This window comes from Scardinius erythrophthalmus, assembly GCF_964197995.2.
Source record: "Scardinius erythrophthalmus genome assembly, chromosome: 22".
Lineage (NCBI taxonomy): Eukaryota > Metazoa > Chordata > Actinopteri > Cypriniformes > Leuciscidae > Scardinius > Scardinius erythrophthalmus.
This window is the reverse complement of record NC_138242.1, coordinates 31,312,408-31,325,582: the sequence shown is the minus strand read 5'-3', so window position 1 is coordinate 31,325,582 and position 13,175 is coordinate 31,312,408. Positions and strand designations below refer to the sequence as shown.

General features: G+C 36.2%; 1 protein-coding gene across 4 annotated transcripts in view; it reads left to right on the top strand.

Annotated features, from left to right (window-relative positions):
• Nucleotides 1–13,175, top strand: part of slc12a7b (solute carrier family 12 member 7b) — a 74,345-nt gene that overhangs the window by 724 nt on the left and 60,446 nt on the right. The gene's annotated exons all lie outside the window — the stretch shown is intronic.

Here is a 13,175-nt window from a genome sequence, read left to right as displayed (position 1 = left end):
TTCGACGCGTTTTTATGCGCGATATGTGAGCGCCGCCTTAATCGTCGTTTTGGTATTAATGAATGAAGTTACATACAAACGGACGTGTGCAGAAAGATCAGTGTGTCTGAATTCATTAAGTCAATCGAAGATATGGAATATTATTTATTGTGACGGTTTGTTTTTATAGATTTCTCTGAGGAGGTTTAATTCTCTCAGGGCCGTTAACCTGATAACGTCTTTTTTGTTGTTCCTGGAACGTCATGAGAACGTTAATATCGAACATTTATTTTCAAATTTATGTTATTGAACTTTAGGAAATGGTTTAAAACGGTAACCGAACACTAACGTTAGCGGAACGTTCTGTTTTTTTGTGCTAGTTTCCACTCTTTAGTTTTACTAAACATTCAGTGACACTAATAAGTGTTTATTGAAATGTTTTCTGACAGGAGTAAAATGACTGTGAGTGTTTAGACTATAAGATTGAGGCGTTCAGTTCAAATATACCTTTGTTTAGTAATAATTTACAGTTTTGCAATAATTCAACATTTAGAATTAGTTGTTAGTTTATTTGTATTAGTAAAAGGGCTGTTTAAATTAAGATGTTAATACAAATGCAGTTGTATTAATGAGTATGCTCTCCATCTAGGGGTGTGCGATATGACGATTTTTGATCGTGGGCGATTAAAATGTCTCCACGATCTGCTTTTGAAGAAATATCGTAGAATCGTGCATTAGCCTATATCTGGCGCCTCTGTCCCAACATACTGAACAACGCGACGTATATTCACATCAAATGTTAACGCAGCGGAACGGGACACTGCAGTTCAAGTTTATAATTTGCATGTGCTTAAATGCCTTGTCGGTTAAACATTTAATTTGCGCGCTCATGCGCTGCTCTAACATGTGTGTTCCTCAGCGCGTACATGTGAAGCTCACATGCACTAAAAGCCTGTCTACCAGCGCCTGGATACTGGACTAAGTTATCTTTCGAGTCTTATTGTCCTTATACTGTCAAATACACACAAGGTTTACATAAAGTCGTTTATGTCTAAAGTGAAAGCAAACTTGAGAAAATTGAGAGAAAATCTGCTATATTAGACGCGTCGCGCGCAACTCTTAAAGAGACAGTAGCAATAGTAAACACGCTGCCGCTTGTCCTTAAAGGGATAGTAATAATAAAAAAAAAAAAAATTATCTCATCATTTACGCACTAATGTTGTTCCAGACCTGTATTCATTTCCTTCTAATATTTTCTAATGTTTTTCTAATATTAATATTTTGAAGAATGTGGCTATCCAAACAGTAGCTGGTCCCCATTGACTTCCAAAGGAGAAACATAGGCTATACTATGGTAATCAAACTGGGGTACATCAACTGTTTGGTTACCCACATTCTTCCAAATAACTTTTATTTTCAACAGAAGAAAGAAACTTATTCGAGTTTAAATCAACTTGAGAGAGTAAATTATGATAATTTGAATTTTTAGGAGAACTATCCCTTTAATGTTAATAAAACAACAAAATGCAAAGAGAAAATCACTCAATGCTCTTGACTGATAACTTTAATAGTAGCTTTAATAAGTATCAATGTTTAATTTATACAGTGAAGTCTGTTTTGTTTTATTTTCATATTTGTTCATTTAATTACTTTCTTCAATGCTACTGTTAAATACACCTACTGTAGCTGAAAATATAAAGCACTGTTTAGCCTATTTAATTTGTATATTAAGTTGTGTATGTGTAATGTGTATCTGTGATCTTAATATTTAATAACAAAGAAAATAATGACAAATATTTTTATCTTTGCCCCTGTCTGCCATTTTTTTTTATTTATTTTTTATTTTGTTACCTAAGGTTTTGTTTTTAGAATATGGACATTAGATTGCCTGTAATGCTAAGTCACAAAATAGTAAAACCAACATAAAAAGAATCGTGATAAAATCGTTAATCGTGATTTTCCTGAAAAAAATCGTGATATGATATTTTTGCCATATCGCCCACCCCTATCTCCATCAACAAAAAAACTAAACAAAAAAAAACCTTAACCATAGTAACAGTTACAGTAACACTGTGACAACTTGTTATCAATGTCCTCAAAAGACCAGAATTAATATGATTTTAATTTAACAACAACATTATCTATTATAAGCCTTTATTTTAGTGTTATTGTTAGTTCCTGTGAAATGACTTGTTTGACATGTGTATTTTGCAGGTGTCATGTTTATATGTATCATGCTGCTGTTTTATTGCAATTACTTTATTACTAAAATAAGCACATAAGAGGGTTTGCTCTTTGAATTGTGCAGTCTAATAATGCTTTATATGTCCTTATAATATTAAGCAAAAAATGTTTCCTCATTTATTTTTTACGCTTTTCCTTTTGTATTGGCCTAAACAGGTGATAGCGTTTTATGCAACACGATGCCCTTTTGGTTTTACATGACTGCCTGATTTCAGGGGCTTGTCTAGACGTGTCTTGGGACACTTTTCACGCTCAGCTGTCTTCATTAATTACCATGACACATCTGTTTGTTTCCCGGGTTAGACATCTAGCAGCCTACATCTGAATCTGCTTCTGTTTTCCAAGCCTTTAATAGTCTCTCTTTGCTCTTTGAATCAGTAAATCACTATCACAATTATATTGTGAAGTCTATGTCCATGTAGACGTAAGAAAGAACCAACCAAACACATTAATTGAATGCATTTTAGAGTTTCTCTGTCTAGATTCGGTCTTTATCTTTGATGGATATGAAAGCCTTACAATTGGTCCTTCATTAAATCTAGCCTGCAATTTAATCAAAGGCCTCTTAAAGCCAAAGTGCTTTGATTATCTACTATAGCACCAGTCACATAGTCTATAAAGAAGTCTATAGTGTAACTGAGCTGATCTCCTGCAGAAGTCCTTAAGAAGCTCCGGGTAATTTGGAGATGGCGTTTAATGGAGGTGCAGTGACTGAATATGTGGCTCAACGTTTTGTTGAGAGTTGGTGTTAATCATATAAAGAGCAAAGGGAAAGTTTTTGTGATGTGCTTTCCAAAGCTTCTATCAGAAGTGCATTGAGATGATCCTGAGAGCATGATCAGACCTACAGATACTACATTAGTTTCATTTGTTTGGTGTGTTCATTTCAAAGCGTCTCGGCTTTGAGAAGAGCAAATGGGAGTCATCTTCCAGATGGTTGAGCTGGGGAGCGTTGGATTGGGTTACACACTCATTATGGGAGTCAAGAACATCTCTGTTCATATATGTGTTGATGCTCTTATAACCTTCACTCCCAGACATAGAACAATGCTGAGCACAAAGTTGCTCCCAAACATTAAGCAATTTTGTGGTCTTACAGACATAGAATATTGCTAAATAAGGCCATTTTTCCAAACCCAACCCAACGCAAAGGCCCTGTTCCCAGACAGTGCAGTCCAGTGCGAAGTCACGATGTTGGGTTTTCATTTCAGAAACGTATTGCAGTTTATTGCCCAATTAAAAAACAAAATGCAACAAATTCCATTTGTCAGGGAAATTAAAGAAATATTCCAGGTTAAATACAAATCGGAATATTGTTGATTACAACAGACAATAATTTAGACTCTCACAGTTTGAGAAATCAAACAATGGATACTCTTTGCACTTATGCAAAACTCTTGGACTCACAATGTAAGTCCAAACGGAGGTACAAATTGAAAGTATTTTCTTGGAGAGAACTTAAAATTATATACAAATAAAGGCTAGTTTTATTGTTAATCTTGTAGAAAATGAAAACAAAAATTGTTTTAATATTTAGGCTAATTATTTTAATTGTTCTGTAGTATATTCATAGTCAAATGTAATGAAAAAGTGCCCAATTTTTTTATTTAAATGTGACATTAAAACATGTTTGGAAAAAATATCTAAAAGTTGAAATTTTAAAGCAACACAAACTATGGCACTGTTTATGCAGTAAAATAGATTTTTTTTTAAAAGAAAAATTGCTTGGATGTTTGGTTAAATGTACTCTTGTATGTATATTTGGTTCTCAAAAAAAATGACGAAAAAACAAAAACGCACCAACAAAAAACAAACCAATTGAAAGTGTTTAAGCTTAAATAGTTGCTGATTAAGTGGTTTCATATGCCATATGATCCTGTACACTCAGTATTAGTAAAGACCACATGATATTTCAGCAGAGACACAGTGCTGAGTCGACAGATCTACTGCAAAGTTCTTGAAAGTGTATTTTTCAAACCACGTGTTTCATGTGTGATCTGAGACGAGTGCTTTACTTTATCTGCTCTGTGGGGTCATACTGTACAGTGACCCTGTTACTGAAAGCTCATGATCATGATAGAACTGAACTCAGTAGAGCTGGAGGTCTTGGATGCAAACATGCTCACTTTCTGCTGTTTAATGGAGGTTAAAGCACCGTGTCCGGTGTGTGTCCACATCCACCTGCGGTGGTCGGATCTCAGAGACTGGAGGTCGAGTGTTAAACACACGGTGGTCTTCAGTCAGGGTCAGGGCTGATGGAAAAGAGAAGTGGGAATTTTTATTTAGCACATTTCTCCGTCAGGACACTGAACAGCTGACCAAAGCAACAGTCCTATTTGTGTCGGCTGTTTGTCTCATAACAACAGTGGTGTGTGTTTCTATATTTCCATTTTCTTCTTTTCTTCTTGCTGACATGATGCATGTCATCCAGTTTGTTTCTGTGCTTCTGGGCTGCAGTAATTAGCTTTAGCGTTCAGGAGTCATTTGTAAATTTATCGCTCTAATTGGCATCATAAGATGAGAATCATGTGACTTTGTGCTCTTGTTCAGATGGTTGGTTTGTTTATGCTAGTAAACTGCTTACCTAGACCTCATATGAAAGAAAATCTGATCAAAAAACATGTTCCAAACATAGGAAGCAAACTGTTATTTTAGTATGATTTACAGTCAAACCAAAATTTAATCAGACACCTTGCTATCCTAACTTACATAAATTAACTATAGTGCACTGCACCCAAAATAATTTTTGGGTTGACTGTATACTTATTATTTTATTAATATACAACTATTACTTAAACATTTTACTTACACTGCTGAGGGTAGGAGTGATTTGGGGACATGTGCTGCATCTGGATATGACTTTCATACTATATGAAAAACATAGTGAGCCGAGTAGTAAGTCCGAATTCAGTATTAATAAAACAGAAGGCAAAACGTACCTTATACTTCTGTCAAGATTCTGAAGTGTGCATCTGATGGACACTTTACGATCCCATGAGGCCACAGGAGAGGATTTGTGAATGGACGTGAAGCGACGCAACTGAAACCAAAGGTCACATGACAACATGGCAGATGAAGCATGTTCATATTTCATTCATACTGTATTCATACTATATAGAGCTTATTCGCCAGAGAAACAAGCTCACAGCCAACTTTATAATATTGTCCTTGAACTTCCGGTTTTGTGGTCGCTCTGTATATTTCTCTGGCATCGCTGCCATAGTGGATTTACTTATTGTAGAGCATTGTAATGTTTGAAACGGATGTCATAAAAACAACCAGTCCATTCATAAATACGTAAGATCACTGTGGAAATACAAACCGGAAGACAAAATACGACGCGCGCAGCACTGAAAAGGGGCGGGGCTACAGAAGGTCTATAGATCAGACTTCTTTTAACAGTTTAAGCTTTAAAACAAATGTACAGTATGTGATATCTGACACAGTAATGCATTAAGGCCAATCGCTGCATGACTCTTCTCAGCCGATCTGTGTTGATTACGCTGTGAGAAACTCAAACGGGGTTCTTCTTCATGTCTGTTATCCACTGTGTGGAGTTTCATTCCCATCAGCCCCGTGCTGAAGAACAGTGTGCTCTTGGCTCACGACTCTTGTTGTTCATGTCATCACGCTCGTCTCTCAAACAGTGCTCAGGCGTTGAAAGTAGCAGGTGGTCTCTTAATGCTAAATAAACTCTGGCCGTCAGAATCAGTTTAGTGTTATATCTGTGTATGGGAGACATGCATGAAGAACCAATGGCAGGCCAACGTTTAAAGTAATTTAAACGTTTAAACGAATAATTCACTCAAAAAGTTGTCATCACCCAAATGTCGTTCCAAAACTGTATGACTTACTTATTCCATTTCATTAGGACCCAAAAGGTGATGTTAGGTGGAATGTTTCACACTAATAATCCAATCGTGATGCACCAAGTTTGAATATGTGCATATACTAATGAGGTTTAAAAATGTATCTTATTACACAAAATTTTCATATTACTTCAGAACACTTGAAATATATTGCATAATGTGTCTATGGACTACATTTAACCCAGCTAACTGGGAATGTTTCCAGAACTTTGGCTTAAGTTCTAGCAAGGTTCTGTCGAAGTTATGAGCAAACGTTCCAGGAACGTTAATAGAATGTGCATTCAAAATGATCTGGCATTTAATTCGCACAAAAACTTAATTTACACAACATTTGTGGAATTCTTTTCCTGAAATGTTTCTATAATATATATTTTTTAAATGTTACTTGTTTCAGAGCATTCAGAAAACATTAAAAAGTAATGTTCCCATAATGTTTGCAAAATTATAAAATAGAACGTTTCCTTTAATGTTTTCTGTGTAGCATTTTCAAAACATTTAAAAGCAGGAAGTTTTGAACGTCCAGAAAACATTATGAAATAATGTTTTCATTGGGAATGGATGCAAAACATTTTTGTTCGATGGGAATCTTTTAGTGTTGAAGCTTGATAATGTCTCTAATTGAATGGAAAACTCAGTGTTCTAGAGAAGAAAATAAGGGCATACTGGTTTGTAATGACGACAGAATTGACACATTTGGGAGAACTTTTTGGGTACCATACCATGAACAGATTGTCGGGTGTCTGGTGGACACTGTCATGTCGGTCTAATAAAGTCTCAGTCGATAAACCCTCACACTCATTGAGATAAACCGAGCCGCTGGCACTGTGGGGGGTTTTGTTGGCCTTGCGTTTGGCACAAGCTCCCATTCCAGGACCTTCTCACGGTCACCAGGATCAAACCACCCTCTTGGATAATCTCGAATTCTCTGGATATTTGTCTCGTGCTGCAGAGGAGCAGAAAAAGCTGTCACCTGATCTGGCCGTGTATGACGGACAGCTGAAGCCTCTGCTCCGACACTTGAGACGCGTGTCTCGGCCAGAACGCCTGAGCATCTGTCATCGCCTGCTTACAGTCGCTTCACTTTAGAAGCAGAGAACCTCCGACCATCTCCAGCTGTTGACTTAATAGTAATTATTTTATATGTGCCAAATGGATTAGTGCAGATTCCTCGCGTGACGGAGGTCTCGTCGCTACGGCGTGACATTTCGTGATCACTCTGCTATCTGTTTTTAAACTCTCTGTAACGTTCCACTCTTGTACTGTCAAGACTGTTTTAGACACAGTGACATGCACTGGATGGGGGTCAACATCTACTGTAACAGACATGCAGTGTGTGTGTGTGTGTGTGTGTGTGTGTGTGTGAACTTGTTCTGTTAGTTACAGTTACATTAAACTAGTGAGATACAGGCTAGTTTAAAGACCATTCTTGGTCAAAATCAAGTTTTTAATGTTGTTTATATGTGTATGTGGTGTTTTATTATGCTTTAAGACAGATTCATAACACCATTGCTGAGTATTTTCTTCTTAAAACTGAAGTGTACCAAAGACCGCCCCTGTTTCCAACATCACAAACATGTGACCATTCCCGTCAGTGTGGGGGCGGGGCTTTACTCCACTGACTTTCTATGATGTTCAAAGCATTTCTTAGTATGCTGATTCTCAGATGGCGAACGGGAACATGGTTTGTGTGACATTAGCAACACATTATTAGCTGTTTGATTACAGTCAAACCAAAGGATAATTATATCAATTACTGTTATGTGTCCAATATTGTAGAGAGCGATACATAAAATGCATTACTTGTAGACGAGCCTGTATAATTCATTATTCCTCTTCTTCTTCTGAATGAGTTTCTGGTTCAAATATATATCACTGAATTAAACCAATATTTCCATTTGAAATTGTGCATTTACCACAGTTACAATTGCATATCTGCGTATATTAAATGAAGCAAGGGTGTCGAGTTACATTTAAGCCATTTAATGGCAGGAAAAACGTTTAATGTCATTTTGATTTTCAAAGATAAGTTTTAAAGGATAACAATTAGAATGTATCCGTTCCAGAATCTGCCAAATGCATTGTAAAAAATTTGCATTTTTGATAATTATTGTGTAAAATAAGTGTTTGCATTTGTATGGTGCGTTAGTCATCATTACTCACCTACCATCATACAGTAGATGTACCATTATAATTTTTGTTAATATTTTGAATTAGTTTTTAAATGTTAATTTTTCATTACTTAAATTGTTTTTTTTGTGTGTATTTTTTTTAAATGATCAATATAGTTTTTAATTTGAATTCAGTTTTAGTTACTTTAGTACTTCAAGTTAAACTGAACTAAACTAAAATGAGAAATGTGGCCTTTGCAACTACATTGTATTTTTTTTTAAATACTATTAAAAATAGAAAATACTATTTTAGTCTCTCTACTTTAAAATGTAACTAATTTTTGAATGTATTTTAATGTTACTTGCTGCTAATTGTGAAATGTTCTTGCAGTTTCTGGGTGAAAATTGTTTCTTTTTTATTTCAGTTAATGTTTATTTTATTTCAAGTAACTAATTTTTTTTATTTTTTTTTTTATTGGTTTTAGTTTCAGTTAATGATAATAACATTGTCACCCACTCTTCCTGTTTCCACATTCGTAACTGACACTGGTGAAACGCCCCTTATTGGTCAACAACAGCGAGATGATGCATCACTAAAATGGTTTAGTTCTCCTTCAGGGTCTAAACCAGGGCAAATGAGTCTGCTTGTTTGCTCTATAAATGTAGCATGGAAATATTACTGCAGGTCTAAAGAATCTTTGTGTAAAAGCTGGTCAACAAGTGGAAAGTTTGGCTTTGTAGAAGTCATGATGCCAGGAAAAGTTTTCTCCAGTGTGCGGTCTCGCTCCACACTGTTGCTTCGTTAGCATGATCGCTGTAAAATCATCAATCGGACTGAACTGTCATGTCAAACAAGCACAGAATTTCATACAGAAATGCTTTGAAAGATGTTTAGATGTGTTTTGCTTGCTTTACCACAGACAATCAGCAGGTGGCAGCAGATTTTTTCCTAATACTTTCATTACATAACAGCACTTTAAATACCCAGCACACTTGTTACTTCAACTTCAACCATCTAAAGCTTCTTATAGGGCACTAAATGTTGTGAATTAATGTTTAGAGCACTATGACAATATGTGCTTTGCTCACAGGCTCAATAGTGTTTACACAAGACGGTAAGGTTGCATATTTGACTGCACTTGCAATATGACTTTACATATTACTTTAAAATATTAGGCTACTTTATATATAAATTTTACATATTACTTTAAAAAACACTATAGTAAAGTAACACTTAACTGTAAATGACCTTTTGTACAGGTAACATTTTTAATTTTATTATAAAAAATATTATTTTTGAAAATAATATACTATGAAATTCCTTAGAAATGTGTAATTCATCTCATTTTATATATTTTTTAAATAGTTTGTATGTTTCTTGATTTAGTTTCCTCATTATATATCTGTTCTGACCACTGCTTTGACCCTTCTGACACCTCCAAAATCTCTCACAATTGTCGGTGTTTGTATTGTACATTAGTGATTGTGTTAGACTGTGCAGGTTTTTATAGTTTCTTTTTATTTATTATTATTTGCGCCACTAAGCTTTTAGATACAGTCCAGTCTTCAAAGTGCAGGAAATGAGACCTGACTAAACAAATCCAGCTTCATAAATCAGCTCAGCTGGATGTATAAATCACACAGTTTCTGACCGGATCTGATTCTGAGACGATGGTTGATCTCTCCTGCCAGAACGGCTGTATCTGGGATTAGCCAGTTGGAGGAAGTTAGTTTCCTTCAGAAAATGTGCGTCCTGTAGTTTGCAGTGCCCAGTAAATCCAAACACTTTGGACATTTTGCCATTTTAAAGGTTGTTGCACAGGTGGAACCAATTCATTAGAGCAAATTCCTGGCCGCTTTTACATTTTCCGGTTGCTCTTTAGTCATTCCTGGGGAAAAGATCAGGTCTGTCCTGACCATGATGGCATATTTTCATTTGTGTGGTTTTAGTTGATTTCATTATAATTATTTTATTATTTAGAGTTTAGCTTGAAATTATATATATGATCAAGATACCTATATAATATTTACAATATGTAATTTATATATATATATACAGTATATATATAATATATATATATATTTATATATGTTATATAGTAATGCAATGTGACTTTTTTTGTCATTTGATGCATGTACTGTACATGTATAACAGCATTTCTGTTGTTTATGTTGTAAAATCCTCTTGTTTTTTCCTAGTATTATGAAACTTTAACTTTAGGACAAGATAACACATTTTTAAATAGGAAACCACACCAAAGTCCATCATAATTGGAAATTCCTTATGGAGATAACTGAGCAAAACTCTTTCAGCTGTTGAGCATTCAGTGTCTTTGCTCCTTTAGCTTAAAGTGAACAGCTGTCAATACTTATATCTGTGACCGCACACACACGATACCATAAGCAACTTAGGCCTACAGTTCACAGTTTCCACATCGGACATAAGTAGCATGACGAATCAAAGCTATATCAAGCCCATTATAATCAGTGAAGTACTCATCTCAGACTTTGCAAAGTAGTTCAATCGGTAAACAGAATCTCTGTAAACTCTACTGAATAGCCACATGTAAATACCATTGTACTGCCCAGCCTTAAAGTCGACACAAAGAAGTTTCAATAGTCTTTTCTTCCCAATTGTGATGCATAATCAAGTGAACTGGCTTCTGGAACATGAACAAATGTGGGCGGGGCTTGATTTTTTCCATGTTGGCATTGATTGGATGGTTGGATGGTTGTGGTTTGCTATTGGTGGATCTCATGTGAGTGACAGGTTATAGCCCCGCCCTCCTCATCAGAGAAGAGATGCTGCAAGGGGGAGGGGGAGTTATTTGATCAAAGATCATGAGGGACAGATGAATAATTTAACAAACACTGCAATATTCAATAAAAAAACAAACAAGAATTTTGATTTCATGCTGACTGTAAAGCAGTAATGGATTTATAGGGGCTTTTACTAACTCTGTGAAGGTTTAATTGAGAGTAAACAGTGTTGAGCAATAATGCACAAGTAAACAGCGTCAGTACGTCCCAGAATCCCGCTGTTTTTGGTCCATTAGTGAGTCAGTGCATGTTATTTTTATCACTATGACCTGGCCGGTCTGACCGTTGAATCCTCCAGTGGGCCGTTAGTGTTCTGGAGTCTGTGTTCTGAGCAATGCAGTGTAATTCAATCTGAAGTGCTCGACTCCCAGAACACCCTGCATATCACTGCATCCTTTGTGTGTGTGTGTGTTATCTCACAAGAGCAGTAGCATATTAAACTGGAGCCTTTTGGTCTTTCTAGGAGGAATTAATGGTCCACATGTCATGTTGATCATGAGGAATGTGGAATAAATCACATTACTGATCGGCACTGACTTCCTCTTTGCTATTCTTTTATGGTTTCGGTGTGTGTGTCGTCCAGCAGCGTCTGTGATTCAGACATCAATGATTCCTCAAATCATGTCTCATGTTGAGGAAAGATGTATTTTATTAAAGTTCCGCTGTAGTCAATCATTTTATCCCTTAACACTCATCTTTGATCACCAAAATTACATATTTAAAAAAAAAATTCCTTAAAAAAAAATCTTCATGCCTTAAAATATCTTGAATCAGGCATGAAAACTCCTCACCTTTCGGCGAAATTCGCCGTTTTAAAACCTAAAAGGGTCACCTACGTGATTTGTGCAGATCCGATGAGAAAATATTGAATGGGGGTGGGGGGGGGGGGGTCGAGGTCGAGGCCAGCATTTATCCCCTATAAAGTTACCATAAACTTCGCAGCTTTAAAAAACAATCATCATTCCTAATGCCGAAACATGACAGCCAATACGAGTCAGAGTAACGGGCAGAAATGTTTTCAAAGTCTTTTACACCGCGAGTCTGACAACTGGACACACTGCCGAACATAGAACCGCACGTCGGAAAGCAAGCCTGAGGTAAGTTAGCTTACAATGTTAACTGTCCTGTCAGATACAGACAGCGATGTTGCCAATGTCATTATTTTTACATTTTGACATAGAAGTGGGCGAGATAATATCGCGAGCGGGCGCGGGCGCCGTGAGCGCTGAGCGAGCAGGAAACAAGTAACAGTTAGTGCAGTGTTATTCATTGCGCGGCTCGCGAGCCTCAAGTGGCTCGCCAAGCTTTAATTTGTGGCTCGCATGGCGGTAAATAATACGGTGATATGATAATGCATTCACTAGAGATATTTCATAAAAACATTAATAACAAGTAGGGCTTTAACATTACCCGTTAAAAACTCACAGTGTCAGCTCTATTACAAATAATTTCGATTGGATTGAAAGGGGTGGTTTATCGAGAGAACGTGAAAAAACTTGATCGATTGAAAACCGAAACTGAAAGGACGACGTATGACGAGCTGAACGAGCTGTTCTCGTGATGAATAAAGTGTCATATAAATGAGTATCCTTTCATTCTATAATTCTCCTTTCACTCAGCATTTGTGAAGTGAAGCAGGACAGTCCTTGTTTCAGATTATCATACAGACGACTGGTTTGGGGCATTTTTAATGCGTGATAAATAGTAGTAGTAAATAGTTTTTTTTCTCTGACACCCGATGAAATGAGTAGATCAGCGGCCCATTGGTTCTTTTCTTGATTAAGTTAGTATAGAAATTAGTACAAAACTAATTATGAAAGTTTCCTTTATTTTTCAGTGCATTTGTTTTACAATATATGGCTATTACTATCATGGGATTAATATTATAACTATTATTGTAGTAGTAATGTAGACAGACACTGTAACTAAAAGAGTTTTGAATTTTTCTTTGTTTAATTTGCACCAGATTGATGAATTTAACATTTAAAAAGCACAAAATTTTCTTACGGGGGAGCATGCCCCCGAACCCCCCTAGAGTGGCAGAGGTCCACTCATCACAGTGATCCAAAAATCCTGTGAGAAACACTGGTAGCCTAATACTATGTCAATGCAGCTTACATGTTTTTTGGGGGGGTGTTCATCACTGTGGAGTATA